Below are 18,676 nucleotides of genomic sequence, written 5' to 3' on the forward strand. Positions count from 1 at the left end.
CATTTTGAAAACCTGGGCAAGGGAGGCTGCTGTAGATGAGTTCCTCCCTCTATCCCACATACAAATTTGTTGTTGTTGTTGTTTGTTTGTTTGTTTGTTTGTTTAACCTTGCTATTCGAGCTTGAGTTTCATTCCGATAGTTCTCCCCCTTCACAAGCCCTGGGTAGGTTCACTACTACTCATCCCAGAGGTTATCAGTGAGGAATCCTCCATGTACCCACCTGTTGCTGGGGGAAGTGGGCTTCTTGTGATGTCACCAGAAAAGGAATTTTCTCAGACTCCTATAGGAGAATGAGTGGCATTTATTTGTGTGGAATTATACCCCTGAGTTTACACTATATCCCTTTGTCCTGCCATGGAAAAAGTGTAGTTGTGTCCTTAGCAGAGCTAAGATTAAAGCCATTGCCCAAAGTTTCTGTCCCATATTTGCATAGTCCAATCCAGCTCAGGCTAGCTTAGCTTGTGTTCCCAGCTGTAGTCCATCAGTCCACTGTGTGTGGGTCTGATTGGTCCAAATAGCACTGTCCTGATAAGAACTGTGCATTGTAATTGGTCATTATGGAGCCTCTCTGTGCAGTCCAATTCAGTGCAGGTCTCAACTCATTGGTTAAAAAAAATAATAATAAAAGGATGTCATGGCTGGTGTTCTCAGTGGTTAGAGTGTTGGCCCATGTACTGAAAGGTCGTGGGTTCAATTCCAGTCAAGGGCACGTACCTCGGTTGCAAACTCAATCCCTGGCCCATCAGTCCAGGCAACCAGCCGATGTGTCTCTCTCCCACTGATATCTCTCTCTCTCCCTCCCTCCCTCCCTCCCTCCCCCATCCAGACCTCCCTTCCACTGTCTCTAAAAAAGAAATGGAAAAAATATCCTCAGGTGAGGATTTTTTTAAAAAAGATACAAGGAGCTTTTTTTATTTTTTAATATGTTTTTATTTATTTTAGAGAAAGGAAGGGAGAGAGAGAAACATTGATTGATTGCCTCCTATACTCCAACCAGGGACCAAACCGGCAACCTGAGCAAGTGCCCTGACCAAGAATCCAACCTGCAATTTTTTGATACACAGGACATCGCTCAACCAACTGAGCCACATCAGCCAGGGCACAAGGAGCTTCTTTACAAGAAACATTAATGGGCAGCTCAGCCTGTGACTTTTCTTTGAAATGCAGTGTGTATGAGAGATCTATGTCTACAATGGCTGTTAGACTTTAGTTAGGAACTTGGGCCCAATTAACCACAGGAAGTTCTTGACAGATATATTTCTTCTCGAGATCCACAGAACTAACATACAGATTTGGGGGGGGGGGTGTTGATGTTGTATAGAACTGCCGGTTCTAAACAAGTTGATGATAAAAAGCAATTATCTTTAAGTAATTTTCATTATGTCTTCTCATGCTTCACAGACAGTGTGCCCATATTATCTGCGTGTGAGGTGTACTACAAATAGAAGGAAAACATACCAGAACAATATAGGGTGTTATGCATTGAATTCTGTCCATCAGAAAGGTATGTTGAAGTTGTGTCATTGTGTATGAAGACATGGATCCTACCATTAGAGAACCCACAGCCTAGCCCAGGACAGAGTAATTATGATACAGAGTAGTAACTGCTCTGATCAATAGAGAAGGCATAACTGACATGTTGGGAAACAAAGGAAGGCTTCCTATGGCCATTGATCCCTGAATTGTGTCTTGGAGGATGAATTAGATGGCTAGGCAAGGCCGGAAAAGGAAGAGGAGGGACATTCCATTAAGAGGAGGGAACTTAGATCAGTAAGTTAAGTTTCTGAACCAGAGTTCGGCATGTCTGTATATAAAAGCCCAGGTAGGGAGTTGTAAAAGTTGCAGGTATACAAGTAGGTAGAGGTCAATGCTGTATATCTTGCTTGGGAATTTGGAATTTATCCCAACAGCAACATGTACCCACTAAAGCAGAGAGAAAGCAGCCAGTTTTATATTTGAGTTTCATTTATTTACTTATTTATATTTTGATAGCAATGCAAAGAATCCATTGGCATTGGGGCAGGATGGAAAGGTAAGAAGACCCAATGTGAACACTTTAGAGTAAGTGGGAGATTTCAAAAAGACCAAGGCCAGGACTGGGATGGTGGTGGACAGCAATGATGGGAGGGAGGGACAGGTCAGAGGCAGACTTGAGCTGAATGGATGGATTGAGGCAGCTCTGGGAAGACATAGGCCAGCCTGTCTTATTCACTAGCGCTCACACGGTATCTGGCACACAGAAACACTCGATACATTTTTATCTGTCCTCAAGCGCACTGGTTCTCTTCTTGGCCTTGTCCAATCTACCTTGAAGCCCATTACAGATGTTCTTCATTTCTGTTGCCATGTTTCTGATGTCTAGCGTTTCCTTTTGACACTTTCTTAGCATTTCCATCTCGCCAATTATATTACCCATCTATTCTTGCAAATTTTCTGCTTTGTCCAAAAGAGTGCTTAAAATGTTAACCATAGCTGTTTTAAATTGCCTGCCCAATAACTCCAAAGTCTCCACCACATCTGCATGTGGTCCTGGCGCTCTTCACATTGTGTTTGTGCCTGCCTCTTAGCATGCTTTGTAATTTTTTTGTTGAAAGCAAAAAAATTGTATCAGGTACTAGGAGCTGGGGTCAATAGGCCACTAGTGTAAACCTTTATGTTAACCAGCACAGGATCTTAGGCTGTAGTTATCTTTGTTGTAGCTGCAGGTACCAGAGGCTTCAATGTGCATAGAGCCTGTGCCTCACAGCTTTTCCTGGTATGACCCACTGTTATTTCCCTGGAGCTCTGTAAGTGGTGGTCAGGTGTGGAGGACGGGAAGCATCCTATCTAATAAAGAGGGAATATGCTAATTGACCCTCATGTCATCGCAAAGATGGTGGCGCCCACAGCCAATAAGGAGGGAATATGCTAATTGACTGTCACGCCCTCAAAGATGGCGGCGCCCACAGCCACAAGATGGCAGCACCCAGTCCCCTCAGCCCCGCTGGGGCGGCAGGCATGCGGTACGGCTGGGCCCGCCCCCAGGTGGGTCTGGCTGCTCCGTGTGTCTGCCTCTGGAGTCCCTCAGTCCCCTCAGCCCCCCAGCCACCCAGGGCCAGCCCAAGGCACAGGCAAGCCTCAGATGGTGGCTGCCCAGCCACCCAGGGCCGCCTGAGGCTCAAGTAACCAGGGTGGGCTGAGGCTTGCACTGCCGGCAGTGGCGGCAGCAGAGGTGTGATGGGGGTGTCACCTTCCCCTGATCACCAGGTTGCCTCTTGCCCCTGAGGGTTCCCAGACTGTGAGAGGGGGCAGGCTGGGCTGAGGGACTCCCCCCCCCACTCCAGTGCATGAATTTTCATGCACTTGGCCTCTAGTTCTTATATAATCTTGTAATCAAATATCAGTCTTTTAGTGGTCGGTCCTGTGTCTCTGAGCTGTGACCTTCATAAGCATTTATTAGCTTTTTTTTTTTTTTTCTCCCTCAGGTGAGACAGGAATGCTAGACAGGCTGGAGCCAGAGGAACAGTCTTTTTCCTCAGACAGTAGACCTTTGTTATGAGAACACTCTAGGCATATTTCAGAATAGTAAACATTTCCCTCCTCCACCAGAGCCAAAAGAGAATCATTCTTGGCTCTTCATCATGAGAACCTAGTGAAGTTCCTGCAGACAAAACAAGTGGAAAGGCCCCCTGAGGCGCAGACCCCAGGACTTTCTCATGCTCAGGCTAGTCCACACTTGGCCTCCAGCAATTTATCAGAAGTGCCATCTCAGTGTCCCTGCCAGCACATGGCTCTAGTTCCTTCAGTGCAGGTCAGGAGACCTTGGATTTGCCTGTCTCCGATCATGGGGTATAGCTGTGCCCTGTGACCTTGATCTCTGATGAGTACAAGATAAGAAAGGCACTGGTTTTCAGCTCAGTCAGCTTTTTTTGCTCTGAGGATGGGAGTGATGACTTCCAAGTTCTTACTCATCAGAGCTGAAACTGGAAGTCCCTCAGTACATCCTGCTGAATTAATGAATCATAAGGAACAGGTCTGAACAAACACTTGTGGAAGGAATGCACTAGAGGGAGGGGTCATGGATGAAGCCGGTCTGGCTTGGTGACAAGTAGAATATTAGGGAATACAATGGGATAACAGATATTTGAGAAGGGGAAAATTTTTAATCTCATTAATAAAGAGTTCTGCTCAATAATGTTTTGAGTACTTGAAGATTATGTTCAGATTACCTGCAGGTTTTGTACATATTACCAGAGACATGGGGATAAATATAAAGTAAACCACAGTCCAGCTGGTCAGGACTGGTGTGATTGCTGACAACACAAGGTAACCAAGGGCGCGGCTCCCCATCAGTGTCAGATCCCAGGTGGCATGACTGCACTGTTTTTGTAACCTGGGGGAGTACAGTGGCCTGGAGGACACAGTAGTAAAAACTGAGCAATGGTGGTAGGATGTAGAGTGAAAAGATAAGAGGGTACATTGTATCTTCCTGGGGCACGTGCACAGATCAGAGCTTCTCCTCCTAAAAACTCCTTAAACTTCTTAACTGCCTTCTGAAACTCCTCCTTAGGGAAATGAACAAATAAAGTCAGATGGCAACAGGGCCTGGATTCCAAGAAGGCTCCTTGTCTCTGTGACCACAGGAATACAAGGTGGCAAATATGTTCTGTGAAGAAAAACAGTTATTCATTTTGGTTTTAGTTTTCTTATGGGTAAAGTTAGGGGATTTGGCTGGAGCATTTTTATGGCCTGTGAGTCTCCACTATTTTGTGAGACTGGTTTTAAATACATTGGTCCCAGCAGCCCAAAGATTCACCCAGGTTTCTTCTTTCATTTCAGAACAGCTAGTTCTCCATTCTTGAGTAACCTTTCTAGATAAAGGGCTCTTGATTGCCTGTCAGCAGTTGGCTTCCATCCTGTTATCTTGGGCCACCTGTGACATTTCAAAAATGTGAATTTGCCATGTGGTTGCTGATTCAACTTTAAAGTTGGGAAAATAACCCTTGAGAGTTCCTAATGCTTTGTAATAAATAAGAATGATTTTGCATATAATTGTTCTATCATTTTCCTATCTCATCTCTTTCTAAATATACTTTTTTTCTGATAGTAAATAAATACATGTTAATTTTTTAAAATGTGGAAAATACTGAAAATGATGCTATGGTATTTAATACACAAATAAAAATTATTAGTAAACCCACCTCAGAGCTAATTGCTATTAGTATTTGATATATTACTTTGTGGGCTTTTTTCTCTGCATTAATATGTATACTTTTTTTTTTTTTTAACAAAGTTGGGGTATATTATATACTTTTTACTAGAGGCCCGGTGCATGAAATTCGTGCGGGGGGGGAGGGGGTGTCCCTCAGCCCAGCCTGCACCCTCTCCAATCTGGGACCCCTAAACAGGCAGTCGGACATCCCTCTCACAATCCAAAACTGCTGGCTCCCAACCACTCACCTGCCTGCCTGCCTGATTGCCCCTAACCGCTTCTGCCTGCCAGTCTGATCACCCCCTAACCACTCCCCTGCCAGCCTGATCTATGCCTAATTGCTCCCTGGCTGGCCCGATTGCCCCTAACTGCTCACCCCTGCTGGCCTGGTCACCCCTAACTGCCCTCCCCTGCCAGTCTGGTCGCCCCTGTCCTCCCCTGTAGGATTGGTTGCCCCCAACTGCCCTCCCCTGCTGGCCCAGTCACCCCTAACTGCCCTCTCCTGCTGGCCTGGTCACTCCTAACTGCCTTCCCTTGCCAGCCTGGTCACCCCTAACTGCCCTCCCCTGCAGGCCTGGTCCCCCCCAACTGCCCTCCCCTGCTGACCTGATCTCCCCCAACTGCCCTCCTCTGCCGTCCAGGTCACCCCTAACTGCCCTCCCTGCTTGCCTAATCACCCACAACTGCCCTCCCCTGCAGGCCTGGTCCTCCCAACTGCTCTCCCCTGCAGGCCTGGTCCCCCCAAACTACCCTCCTCTCCCAGCCTGGTCACCCCCAATTGCCCTCCTCTGCTGGCCTGGTTACCCCTAACTGCCCACAACTGCTCTCCCCTGCCAACCATCTTGTGGCAGCCATCTTGTGTCCACATGGGGGCAGCCATCTTTGACCACATAGGGGCAGCCATCTTGTGTCTTGGAGTGATGATCAATTTGCATATTACTCTTTTATTAGATAGGATTTCCTTTTTTCACTTAATATTGAAATGAGAGGTGTGGGGAGCAGATCTCCTCCTTGCAGGTTCTTGCCTTACAAAGTTTAAAGAATAAAATTCGCAGACTAAAAGGACTTGTTAGTAAAAAAGTGAAAATATATTGGAAGCAAATATAGACTCTCATGTAGAGAGAGGTTATCAAGGGGGTAACCCACTAAGATTCTTTTTTCTAAGGTTTATAAAGGCTGTAGTTCTTTGTCTCTTCATGCTTCCTTCTAATTGAAACCTTTCTTTAATTTATGACTGTGTTTTCTTAATTGGTCATTCTTTTTTGAAGAATATCATTTTCAAAGTCTAAGATTCATGTGATGTTCCCTTATTTCTCTTCCTCTTCTTACAACATTTCTCTATCTCCTGTGAACATATATTTCTCATTTTTCAGCATTTGTTGACATTTTTTTATTCTCTGTGAAAGTATGTTTCTTTTTTTCCTCATACTCTGTGATTTCTCTTTATTCTCTGTGAATATATATCTTTCTCTTCCCTTATTTTGTGACACTTTTCTATTCTTTGTGAATGTATGCCTTCTGGTGGCTTCAAGCCCTCACCTATGCATTCTTCCCCCATGGACCCTTTTTATTCCTAAGACTCCCTAGACCTGCCTATTTTGTCCCTAAAACTCCTTTCAATATTATAGCATGAAAACTTTCTCATGTAATTAAATATTCTGTGAAATATAGTACAGTGGCCTTTCTAGACACTATGTGTATATATACACTCTGTTGTTTTATGCATATAATTGTATAGTTACATAGTGTTACATATTCAGCAGCATATATTCAAATTATAAACAACCTTATATAAGTCCAAGTAGCTCAATTTCTATATCAATGCATTATTATTTCATCAGTGTGACTTGCTCGGTAGACAATATGTGCCAAAATCATTAATGACTTTATGCATGTTAAAGTATTATTCTGAAAAAAATTTTTACCACTTGACTTTTGCAAGCAGTGTATGACTTTGTTCATTTCACCTCAGGCTGCCCAAATGGATTTTATCTTAAAAACAAAATCTTGGGTCTTTTTAATGTGGAAAGTGATACTCTAATAGTTACTCTAATGTGAGTTCATTTGATTACTAGTGGAACTGGACATTTTCCCTCTTTTTCTTCTGGTACAGAATAAAACTTCAGATAGAATTACAATTAGTTGGAGAGTTACACATTTTAGACTGGCTGTAGGAATAAAACTTTTCATTTCTCAGCTCGGAGTCTGCGGTCAAGGAGGAAGGGATGTGGTGGTGGTACTGCCAGTGCTCGCGGCCCTGGCGTCCACCCAGTTGGATTTCAGAACCCGTGAGGACCACTGCCGAGAACCAATTCCAGCATGTAATAATTAAAAGAGTTCTGTCAAAAGGTTGATGGGACTTGGGGAGCTCAAAATGGTTGAGTCATATGTAGTTTACCTGTTGGAAACGGCTAAACGGCACTTCCCCCAAACCTGAATAGGATTGTTAACTGCCAGACAGCTCAGGGCATTTTATTGCCTCCTGTTGGCCAAACACCTGAACAGCTGTAGGCTATTCCCCTAACTCTGTGGTCGGCAAACTACAGCTCGTGAGCCACATGCGGCTCTTTGGCCCCTTGAGTGTGGCTCTTCCACAAAATACCACGGCAGTCAATACCACAGTCAATGTTCTGTTCAACTTCACAGAACATTATTTTGAAGAAGTGGCGTTAGAAGAAGTTTAAGTTTAAAAAATTTGGCTCTCAAAAGAAATTTCGATCGTTGTACTGTTGATATTTGGCTCTGTTGACTAATGAGTTTGCTGACCACTGCCCTAACTGATAATGCTTCTGTACCCTTTGATACCTTACCTTTTGAAGTGTGTTATCTCCACCTTGCCTTGGGACAAATTGTGTTGAATAAAAGCAGGGTCCTGAGTGAAGGAGGAGAGTCTTGCAGTTTCCTTCAGCTGAAGCTCCTCTGACCCCCAATGCCTTTCAAAAATATCTTTCGTCCTTGGACTCTTTAATCATCTATGCACAGCCCCTTTCTCCAGAATGCTGAACCCTTTGTAAGGCTGGGAAAAGAACCCCGGCATTATGGTGGCCCGAACGAGAGACACCAACAGACCACCACCGGAAGCACATCAGTGACTGGGAGATACCCTAAGACTTAGCTTTGGAATCAGACCCTTCTGACCATTCAAGGCCAGCACAAATTTTCCTGATCAAATCTCAAACGGATGTGCGAGAAGAGAGGAAGAGCATCCATTTAAACTATGTATCTCCAGGGTCACTTACTAGAACAATATTTCTAGATCACAGCCACAGCCAGCCAACCTAACCTTAGAACCCCAGTCAAATGTGTGACCTTAGCAATACATTACCACATAAAGAACAGAAATGCAAATAGATCCTTGGATAGTTTTGATGGCAATCACATCCACTCACAGGAGTAAAGCTTCCAGAGGAATATATTAAGCATGATCCTGAACACCAATTTATTTACCGATCTATTTGTATTTTTTTTTTAGTGTCCACAGCTAACAGCTGACTGTGCAATAGTAACTTTGATTTAGTCAGAAGGGCTTTTAAGTTATGCTCAGAACTACATTTGTCCCTCTAACTGGAAAAGAATAGCTTTGGGAGCCATTCTTTTGCTTCCAAGGTTTGGGACAATCAGGCTGTATGGAATGTGGACTACTGCCAGATCCTCAGGAATAAGATGGAAAGGCATTTTTTGGAACTACTTCAGTTTAATATTAATGTTTCTGCCAGTGTACGTTGACCTTTGCTCCTTAGCAGATGACAACCTGAATTTTCTATTTGCTCCTCTTAGCAGAGAAAGAGCACGGAACCTAGAGGCCATTTGTAGATTGTGTGAAGATAAATACAAAGACTGTGCAGAGCTGCTGTAAGAAGGTCTTGCAGTGCTGACAATTTCACTGGTATTCCGCGCTCTAATGCCATCCCCTCATGAGGGACAAATGAGGCTTTGTACATCCTGAGCCCCTCACCTATGAGGACTGAAGAAATATCACTTGCTCCTGCTCGAAAACCAGAAAAATTAGCATCTTCATCTAAAAGTCAGACATCGAATTCAACAGACTCATGGACAGCAAGGACTATGCTCATAGGAAAGAATAGGACCTTGTCAATGCAACACACTCCTTGTCCTTTTAAATGTAAACAGAGTTACACTTAAAAGCAAAAGCTCCCAACCCACACACAGATACCTACTTATGATGCAGGCTGATAGCTGTCAGCTATGTGAGGGTTTTTTTTTTAATTGAAGTTTAAACTTTTAGACTTTAAAGACACTATATAACTTTTATGTCTTTCCTATTTTTCTGAAACCCCCTTTCCAATATTGCTGCATATTCCTTTAGAACCAATGCAATATGGCCATTAAAACATGGGACTCCCAACAACTCAAAAAGCCACTGAGGAACAGACTGTAGTATGTTAGGTATTGAAGGGTTCTTCCTCCCTCCTACATCGTTGAAGTTTCTCGTCATCATTGGCAATCAGTTTAAACCAAAAAGCTGTGAATAACACTTGTCATTAACTTCTTTGCAAGCACTACTTATTAGCATATTAGCATATTTGGGATAAAAGAGAAAGTATCAATCATTGATTTTCTACTTCTACTAGAGGCCCGGTGCATGAAAATTCATGCACTGGAGGGGGTCCCTCAGACAGGCCTGCCCCTTCTCACAGTTCGGGAGCCCTCAGGGGCAGGAGGCGACCCAGCGATCAGGGAAAGGCGACACCTCATCACACCTCTGCTGCTGCCACTGTTGGCAGCGCAAGCCTCAGCCGGCCCTGGTTACCTGAGCCTCGAGTGGCCCTGGGCAGCTGTGCAGCCACCATCCGAGGCTTGCCTGTGCCTTGGGTGGGCTGGCCTTGGGCAGCTGGGAGGTTGAGGAGTGTGGGGGACTTTGGAGGCAGGCACACGGAGCAGCCAGGCTGCCTGGGGGTGGGCCCGGCCTTGCAGCTTGCCTGTTGCCCCAGAGGGGCTGAGGGGACTGGGTGCTGCCATCTTGTGGTGGCAGTAAATTAACATATTCCCTCCTTATTGGCTGTGGGCACTGCCATCTTTGAGGGTGGGGCAGACAATTAGCATATTCCCTCTTTATTAGATAGGATGGGGTCCATGCTGCATATCTTAAGAACTATAATGGTGTTTCTCATTTTCTGATGATTTTCTTTGTTAAATAAATGCATCAAAAGATATTTTTCATAATTCCAACCAACATAGTGGTCCAGTGATAACCAGCAGGTAATGGAATAGAAGGTGACCTGAGAGTCTTGGTGTAATTTCAAGTTTTGACGCACTTGGGCCCCCTGAGGCCCTGCTCAGAAGTGTAGGTGCTGTGGACTTGCGGAGCATCATTTGAAAGTTTAACTAAATTTCTCTTGAACTTACTTAGTTTTGTAGATTTGGGATAGTGGGCTTCTTATCTTGTTTTTTGTTTGTTTGTTTCAGCTCTTTAAAGATAGCAGATATTGGCTGAAACAAAAAAATAAATTTTAAATATTTAACTTAAAGTGGGGGCTGAGGCAAGAAATTAAAAGTAAAACCTTAATATTGGAAATTTGCAGGACTGGATAAGTTTAAGAGAAATTTGGACTTTCAAATGATTTTTATGAGTTTGTAGCATTTATAGTTTTATAAGTACCAAAGCTTAAGTTGCACTAAGACTTTAGAAGGATACCTTGTATCTTCATAGAAATAATCTCCTCTTTTAAAAATAGTTTTGAGGGTTTTTTGTTTGTATGTTTGCTTTTTCAGGGCTGTGCTGTATACCTGCCTTGATCACCAAACTTACCTTCTTCTAGATTTGATAAAGGAAGATTATAAGAAGCAGCGTTAATTCACATGTAGTAAGTGGAAAGGCATTGGACTCTAATAGTGATATGAAAGAAGGTGAACGAACCAGCTTTTCTATCCCACATGTTTACTTGGTTGTAAGTGTCCCATATAAGTCTTGCTACTTAAGAGGAAACATACATGTTAGGAACAAACCCTTACCTCAGGCTTTAAAGGGCAGGAAGATAAGTAATCAATCTTTTAGAAAATTGGTAAAATGTCACCTAAATTTCAAATATTTTTTTAAATTAATGTTCTCAACTCTGTGAAATATTTCTCCTAGCTTCTCAAATGTATTCCTAGAAATTTTGTCTATAAACAAAGCATTTCAGGACCAAGGAATACCTTCTCGCAATATAGCAAGGCTTCACACTATATTAAATGCTGCAGGTTCCACCATTTTTAAAGGACAGAAACATAAGCGATAAATAATGGTACATAAAATATTACATTCTACCACCATAAAAAAAATTTTTTATAAAGTTCAGAGCTTCAAGTATTGATTGAAGTTTTATTTTGAAAAGAATGCTACAACTTATGTGTTTTTTCTTTCTCATGTTTATATCAAAAGAAAAGCTAATAAACTCTATTTTAATAAAAACATTTTTCTGTCATTATTACATATCATAGTTCAATATTAATTATAACCATCATTTACTGAGTATTCTGGTACATATTTCTTTTAAGTGATTCAGCATGACAAAGCATGCAGTCATAAACTCAGTCTCTTAGAAAAATATGTCAGATAAGTATTCTCTGTGGTTCCCAGGGACAGATTTAGTGTACAATTCCATAATTCAGGATCACTGAACAAAAACACCTCATTTTATTCTTTTGACAAAGATTAACTGTTCCAACTACAGCTGTAGATGTGGTCATAGTCTCAAATGAGTCAGCCATGCTCCTGTGTGCAGGGGGCTCACAATTCTAGTCCAGGGAATAGATGACTAAAAACGTCAACATACAAATAAATAAAACCATACTGACTGTGAAGTGCTAACAGAAATCAAGCAAGAAGCTGTTGAGCCGGAGAGTAGCAGAAAAGAACCCACTTTCCAAGTTTGGGTAGGATGCCCAGGAGACGCTCCTCTGAGGTGACATTGAAGTTAACGCTGAAAGAAGTGAGGTGACCCTGATAGTGGGAGGGAGTTCAGGGGCGCGGAGACAGGCAATGGCCAGGTCATTGGGGCCTCTCAGGCCCTGGCAAGAAGGTTGCATTTTATTTGGAATTCAGTGGAAAAGTCATTGAAGTGTTTCAGGGAAGAGAATGATGTGATCCTAAGTCTATGTACAGACAATCATGCTTTGTTGTCCAGGTAAAGAGCTGTTGCAGCCGCACAGATGAAAGACAATGGTGGCCAGGGGTAAGAAGCTGAAGGTGGAAGGAGGCTAACCCTCTCAACTTGGTCCACATAATGGAGTCACATGCACATGAATGTCACTTACTCTGCTGACTTTAAACCCCTCCCTATTCACACACCCAACCCCATTAGAAATAGGACTGTCTCCTTTTAAGAGAGGAATGTGAGAGCTGCTCTTTAGGGTCACAAAAGGAAATGCCAATTTGAAGCAGTGGCCAGGCTCTATAATGTCTCCAACACTGTAGTGTGTGTCTGATCGGGCAGGGTTGAGATCCAAATCCCAGCATTATTGAATCCCCACCAAGTGCCAGAGCCCGTTCTAGGAGCTTTGCATATATCCTGCTTCACTTGCTGTGGTAGAAAATAAAGCCATACTTACATTATTAAACAAGTAAATAAAATATGAGCTCTCATTCTTTTGTGAGAAGGCCATTGTCATCTTCTGAGCTCTCCTTTCCTTAAAAAGTGGACCCCTCAGGTGCTTACTTCATCTAAGTGGCAGGCCTATTTACTTCCATTGTGCAGAAAAGAGGTTGAGAAGCCTGATTTGACTGCCTAAGTTTCCAACCTCTGCTCTGGTGAGGGTGGTACAGAAAAGAGGAAGTTCAGCACTCGGGTCAAGGGGTTGAAGGCCTAACCACTATAGACAGCTGCACAGATAAGAGGGAGGTTGGTGAGCCCTGGTTAGCACTGGTCACTTCACAATACAGGAGACTGGGTTCCCAGTTACAACTCTAGTAACAGATATTTCCATTTATAGTTAATCAACTATCATATGAAACCTCAGAGGTGGTGGGTCAGGACAGAGTGCAACATCATGGCTCTGTTCCCAACTGGCCTTCCCCTAAGACAAGATTGGCCCTGGTCTTGGTCCTGGCTTACTGGCCCAGCACTTTCACTCCATCACCATCACCATTACCACCATCCTGGTTAATTCCTTCTTAAGGGCCATCATTGCCCATTTCTGACCACTCAGCTTAGCTAGGACCATCCCAGCACATCAGAAGAGTTACAATAACTTGAAAACCCAAAGGGAAGGAGTCAGGATTTCTGATTTACCAGGGAAATCCTTGGTGCCTTTGCATACTTGCCCACCTCCTCTCCAGCAGTCTTCACATTCCATTCCCCAGTTTGCTGATGGCAAGACAGAGCCCCCTGCCTTAGCCAAACTGAAAAAGGGCTATTCAGCCAAACTGCTCCAGATTCAGGGGCCTACCTGCCTTACAGCCACACATCTAAAAGGGGTATAAGTAATCTATACTAATAAGAGAGAAATATGGTAATTGACCATCACTCCACAACACTCACAACCAATCAGGAGGGAATATGCAAATTAGCGGGACAAAGATGGTGGAGGCCATGGAGCCAGCTGGAGTGGGTGGGAGGCTTGGGTTGCCCCCAGCGATGGAGGAAGTCAAGCTTCCCACTCGCCTGGGCTGGCCACCGAAGGAGGGGCCTGTGGGCGGTGGCCATGAAGCAGGCCAGAGCATGTGGGAGGCTTGGGTCGCCCAGACCAGCCACTGAGGGAGGAGCCTGCAAACGGCCCTCAGCCCCTCACCCAGACTGGCCAGGCACCCCAGTGGGGACCCCCACCCTGAAGGGGGGTGTGGCCAGCCTAAAAACAGCCCTCAGCCCCTTACCCAGGCTGGCCACACCCCCATGGGGTGAGGGTCCCCGCTGAGGGGCGTGGCCAGCCTGCAAACAGCCCTCAGCCCCTCACCCAGGCTGGCCACACACCCCCAGCAGGGACCCTCACCCCATGGGGGCGTGGCCAGCCTGAAAACCACCACAGGCCCCTCGACCAGGCCACCCCAATCCCCAAGGGAACTCCCACCCTGATCCGGGACATCCTTCAGGGCAGACCAGCCATCCCCCACCCATGCACCAGGCCTCTATCTATACTAATAAAAGGGTAATATGCTAATTAGACTGGGAGACCTTCCAGGAGACCTTCCAGACATTTTTCTGGACAAAGCCATGGTGGCGGGGCTGAGGTAGAGGTGGTTAGGGGCCAAGAGGGGAGGGCAGCTGTGGGTGATCAGGCCAGGATGGGATGGAAGTTGTGGGTGATCAGGCTGGTGGGGGGGGAGGCTGTTGGGGTTGATCAGGCAGGTGGGGGGGGCAGTTGGGGGCGAGCAGGCCAGCGGAGAGGGCAGGTGGGGGCGAGCAGGCCGGCAGGGGGGGGCACTTGGGGGTGATCAGGCTGGCAGGGGGGACAGTTGGGGGCAAGCAGGCTGGCAGGCAGAGTGGTTAGGGGCAATCAGGCAGGCAGGCAGGTGAGCAGTTAGGAGCCAGCAGTCCTGGATTGTGAGAGGGATGTCCCCGATTGGAGAGGGTGCAGGCCAGGCTGAGGGACACTCCCCGCCCCATGCACAAATTTCATGCAATGGGCCACTAGTATCAGTTATATTTATGAAAATATTTATATTTATAAAAGTTACAGCATGGTGACCAAAAAGCCAGGTATGATTCCCAGATCTCTGGCTTTGCTGACTTGAAGGGTGACAACATTGACTATAACAGGGATTTCTGGAAAGAATCAGATTTACAAGAAAGATATCTATTTTGGATATTTAAAAATATGCAGTGGTTTTTTTAGATAGTCAGGTGGAAGCTCTAGGTGTCAAGTTCAGAAAAGAGTGTGAGGTTGAGATTTGGGAATGATTGGCCTATTTGTGGTAGTTGAGTCACAAGTGTGATGTGATTGGGAAGAAGAAGGGACTGAGATGGAACCTGAGGAGTAGGACCATTTGAGAAGCAAGCCTTCCAAGGAAACTGAGTAGGAGCTCTCGGGGTAATAGAAAGAATTGTATTACAACCCAAAGGGAGAGAACATTTCAAGAAGGAGGAATTTGTTCAACAGTGTTCAAGGCAACAGAGATAAAAAAAACACAAGGGTTGAAGTCAGGTTATGAATTTCTCAACTAGATAGAACCTATTCAGGTCTGTTTGGCATATTATTGACCAAGGTCATGTGAGCAGATTACATTTCCTTTCAACAATTTGTACTTGGAATTGTATCATTACACTCTTATCAACACAGTATTGACAATTACCTACTAAGCAGTAATTGGTGTAATTGAGGTCTTTTCATCACATCTTACTTTGTTAATTTTATCAGAAGCCAAAAAAGTCACTGTCTTCTTGATACAAACAAAATCTAGTAGCAATTATATTCTTTTATTACTTAAAAATTTTCCACCACCATTTATATCCTCTTCCACCCACTACGCCCTGCCCCCTGCAAATCACCACACTGTTGTCTGTGTCAAAGGGTAGCTACTATATTCCCTTTTGACTTTGCCACTTGACTATGGCATTGCCCAGTACAGCAGGGGTTCTTGTGAGTTCAGTATGTCTATTCGTGTGTCAGGTGATGGCTCAATTCTCCCACTCTTTTTATTGGAATACTAGCAAAATTTAATTTGAACAATATGTTATGACAGTGTTTGGTCTCACTTAGCTGGGCATAGTATTTATATATTTAGTCCACTTCTTTTCTCTTTTCTGACATTATTAAAGTATTTCTACTTTGAGCCAATGGGATCCTAAGCAGAAATGCAAATATAGGCAGTGAAATCAAGTGTCAGTACTTGATTAAAGGGCAATTCAGAAAATGCTTATGTTAACACTTCTAGGTCATTGAACTGAAAACATAAAATGTCACAATCCTCCTGCAGAGCTTGCCCTAGAGATTGCACCTTGTTGACCCATGTTTCAGAAACACTGCCAGGAAGACTGAGCCCAGTGAACAGCCACTCCTTCTCTCATGTCTAGATTTTATTTTTGATTTCAGAGTCTTTGAGAGAAGAAGGCTTAATTGGTAGCCTTCAAGGAGTAACAATGGTCAGTGATAGTTACTGGTCTGTGATGACTTCCACAGACCTGCTTTTAGAATCCTTTTTACTCCTTTCATATGTTCCCACCTTTTCTTACCATATAAATGGAAATTTCTTTGATAATTAACTATGGGGTATTAACTTTTGCTTCATCTACATTGCCCAGAACAATGACAGATTCCAGCTGACAGTTGGTTAAGTCTTCTTTTATTTAATACATACTCAAGCAGTTAATATGATTTGGGGGGTGGGGGGAAGGGGAGGCTTGCATAACAATTGTTATCACCGTGGAGATAGGCATCGAAATAAATTAAGGAGGCCTGGCTTTCTTCTTGTGGAAGAGTAGGCACAGCAAAGCCTGGAAGTATATCAGATACTAATTCTTACTGCCCATAAGAAAGAACATCTTCTAAAGCTCTCTTATTTCTATGGACTTTCATGAGAAGTCCTGGTCTGGGGACAAGGAAGTCATTAAAGCTATTTACTGATAATTTCTTATCTGTCTGAGCAACTGATAGGATTGAGCTTCTCCACGTGGTCCTGTGACTTGCTGTGTGGCCAATCAAATGTGAGCAGAAGTGGCATCTATCATTTCTAGGGAAACCTTTAAAAGCTGGTGTCAGATCCACCACATTCTCCTCTCTTTGCCCCCATGCCAGCAATAATATTCAGATGATGGCTCCATTGATCTGTGTTCATGAGTGAAAGTGATAGGTAGTAAAGCCCCCCATGACCATAGATAGACGACAGGTAGCACAAGAGATAAATAAACCTTTGCTGTTTTAGGGTATTGAGATTTGGGGCATGATGTTGATCTTCTTGATTTCTATAGGGGTCAAGCACCTGAAGTGGTCATTGCACAGTGAAGAGAGTTGACAAAAGGGTCTAAGCTAGCCAAAACATTTAGAAAGTGGGTTCAGCTAGCACTAACCCAGGTTATTTTAGGGATACAGTGTCTTACAATTCTCAAAAAAATTTTGGTATAGATTATATCATTTATTCTTCCTTATGTTCTGGGAAGTCAGATCTATACCTATTCCTTTCAGACCAAGTCTAGCTGGTTAGAGTCAGATGCTCTCATTGACCCATTCTAATTTGAATGTGCAGGAAACTGTATCTTCATAATTGTATACTTTCTTTCCAATATCCATGCTCCATGGTTTCATAGTAAGTACTTTATAAATGCTCATTTGAAGAAACTGAGAAGTGTGTTAAGTGACAATTCCAAAGTTACAAGCTGGTAAATAGTGATCAGGATTCAAATCTAAGACTTAGCTGTCATTGACTGAGTGTGGGGGAACAGAAAGCAGCTCTGACATCCAGGTGCTGACCTGCGTGTTGCTATGAGCTCTTCTGGACTATCACCATGGTGTTCTGTAGAATAAAGACAATTTCATAGAATGCCAACATCAGACAAGGCCATTCTACGACCTTGATCCAGACAAAAGCAAGACCACTCCATAATCTTCTCTGAACGTAGACAGAACCTGATGCCGTAACCGGTTTGGCTCAGGTGGATAGAGCGTCGGCCTGCAGACTGAAGGGCCCAGGTTCGATTCGGTCAAGGGCATGTACCTTGGTTGCGGGCACATCCCCAGTAGGAGGTGTGCAGGAGGCAGCTGATCGATGTTTCTCTCTCATTGATGTTTCTAACTCTCTATCCCTCTCCCTTTCTCTCTGTAAAAAAATCAATAAAATATATATATTTTTTAAAAGAACCTGAACATTATCTTAATCACAAGATTGACCCAAAATGGCTATGACTGCTGCTTCTTTATCAGTGATGGCTTTTGCCTGCGATGTGTCTTCACTCCTTCTAAATAAGATTTATTAAGGCACCCAGTCACAGAATTACCCCACGTCCTAATAGCACCCGAACCAGTGCAGGTTTTTTCTTGAACTATTCTCAAAATCACAAAACATAAACCCCATAATAAATTTTAAACATTTTATACTGTGATACTCCATGGTTCCCCATGAATGCATTCCTCCTCGCTACAAGCTACCAGATATAAGAAACCCAACTCGGTCAGTCAGGTGTGTTCCCCGTGGGCTCCAGAACTGCGTGCATGCACTCGTGGAGGGTTTCCTTACAACAATCCTGCAAGACCGTTACCCCCACTCGGTAGGTAAAGAAATGGAGGTTCAAAATAGACTGAAGAACAAGAAGAGCATTGATCAGACTGTCAGACCTCAGAGGGAAGGTAGGGGAGGGTGGGGACAAGGGAGATAGATCAACCAAAGGACTTGTGTGCTTGCATATGAGCCTAACCAGTGATCACAGACAACAGGGGGATGGGGGCATGCGTGTGGGGGAGTTTGGGATGGGAATGGGGAGGGGGGTTGATGACAAATATGTGATACCTTAATCAATAAAGTAATTTAAAAAAAAGAAGAAAGAAAGAAAGAAAGAAAGAAAGAAAGAAAGAAAGAAAGAAAGAAAGAAAGAAAGAAAGAAATGGATGTTCACAGA

General features: G+C 43.9%; 1 pseudogene; it reads left to right on the plus strand.

Annotated features, from left to right (window-relative positions):
• Positions 1-2,025: 2,025 nt before the first annotated feature.
• Positions 2,026-9,110, plus strand: LOC103301272 (cyclin-Y-like protein 1; annotated as a pseudogene).
• The last annotated feature ends 9,566 nt before the right edge of the window (positions 9,111-18,676 follow it).

Source organism: Eptesicus fuscus, chromosome 7, assembly GCF_027574615.1.
Source record: "Eptesicus fuscus isolate TK198812 chromosome 7, DD_ASM_mEF_20220401, whole genome shotgun sequence".
Classification (NCBI taxonomy): domain Eukaryota; kingdom Metazoa; phylum Chordata; class Mammalia; order Chiroptera; family Vespertilionidae; genus Eptesicus; species Eptesicus fuscus.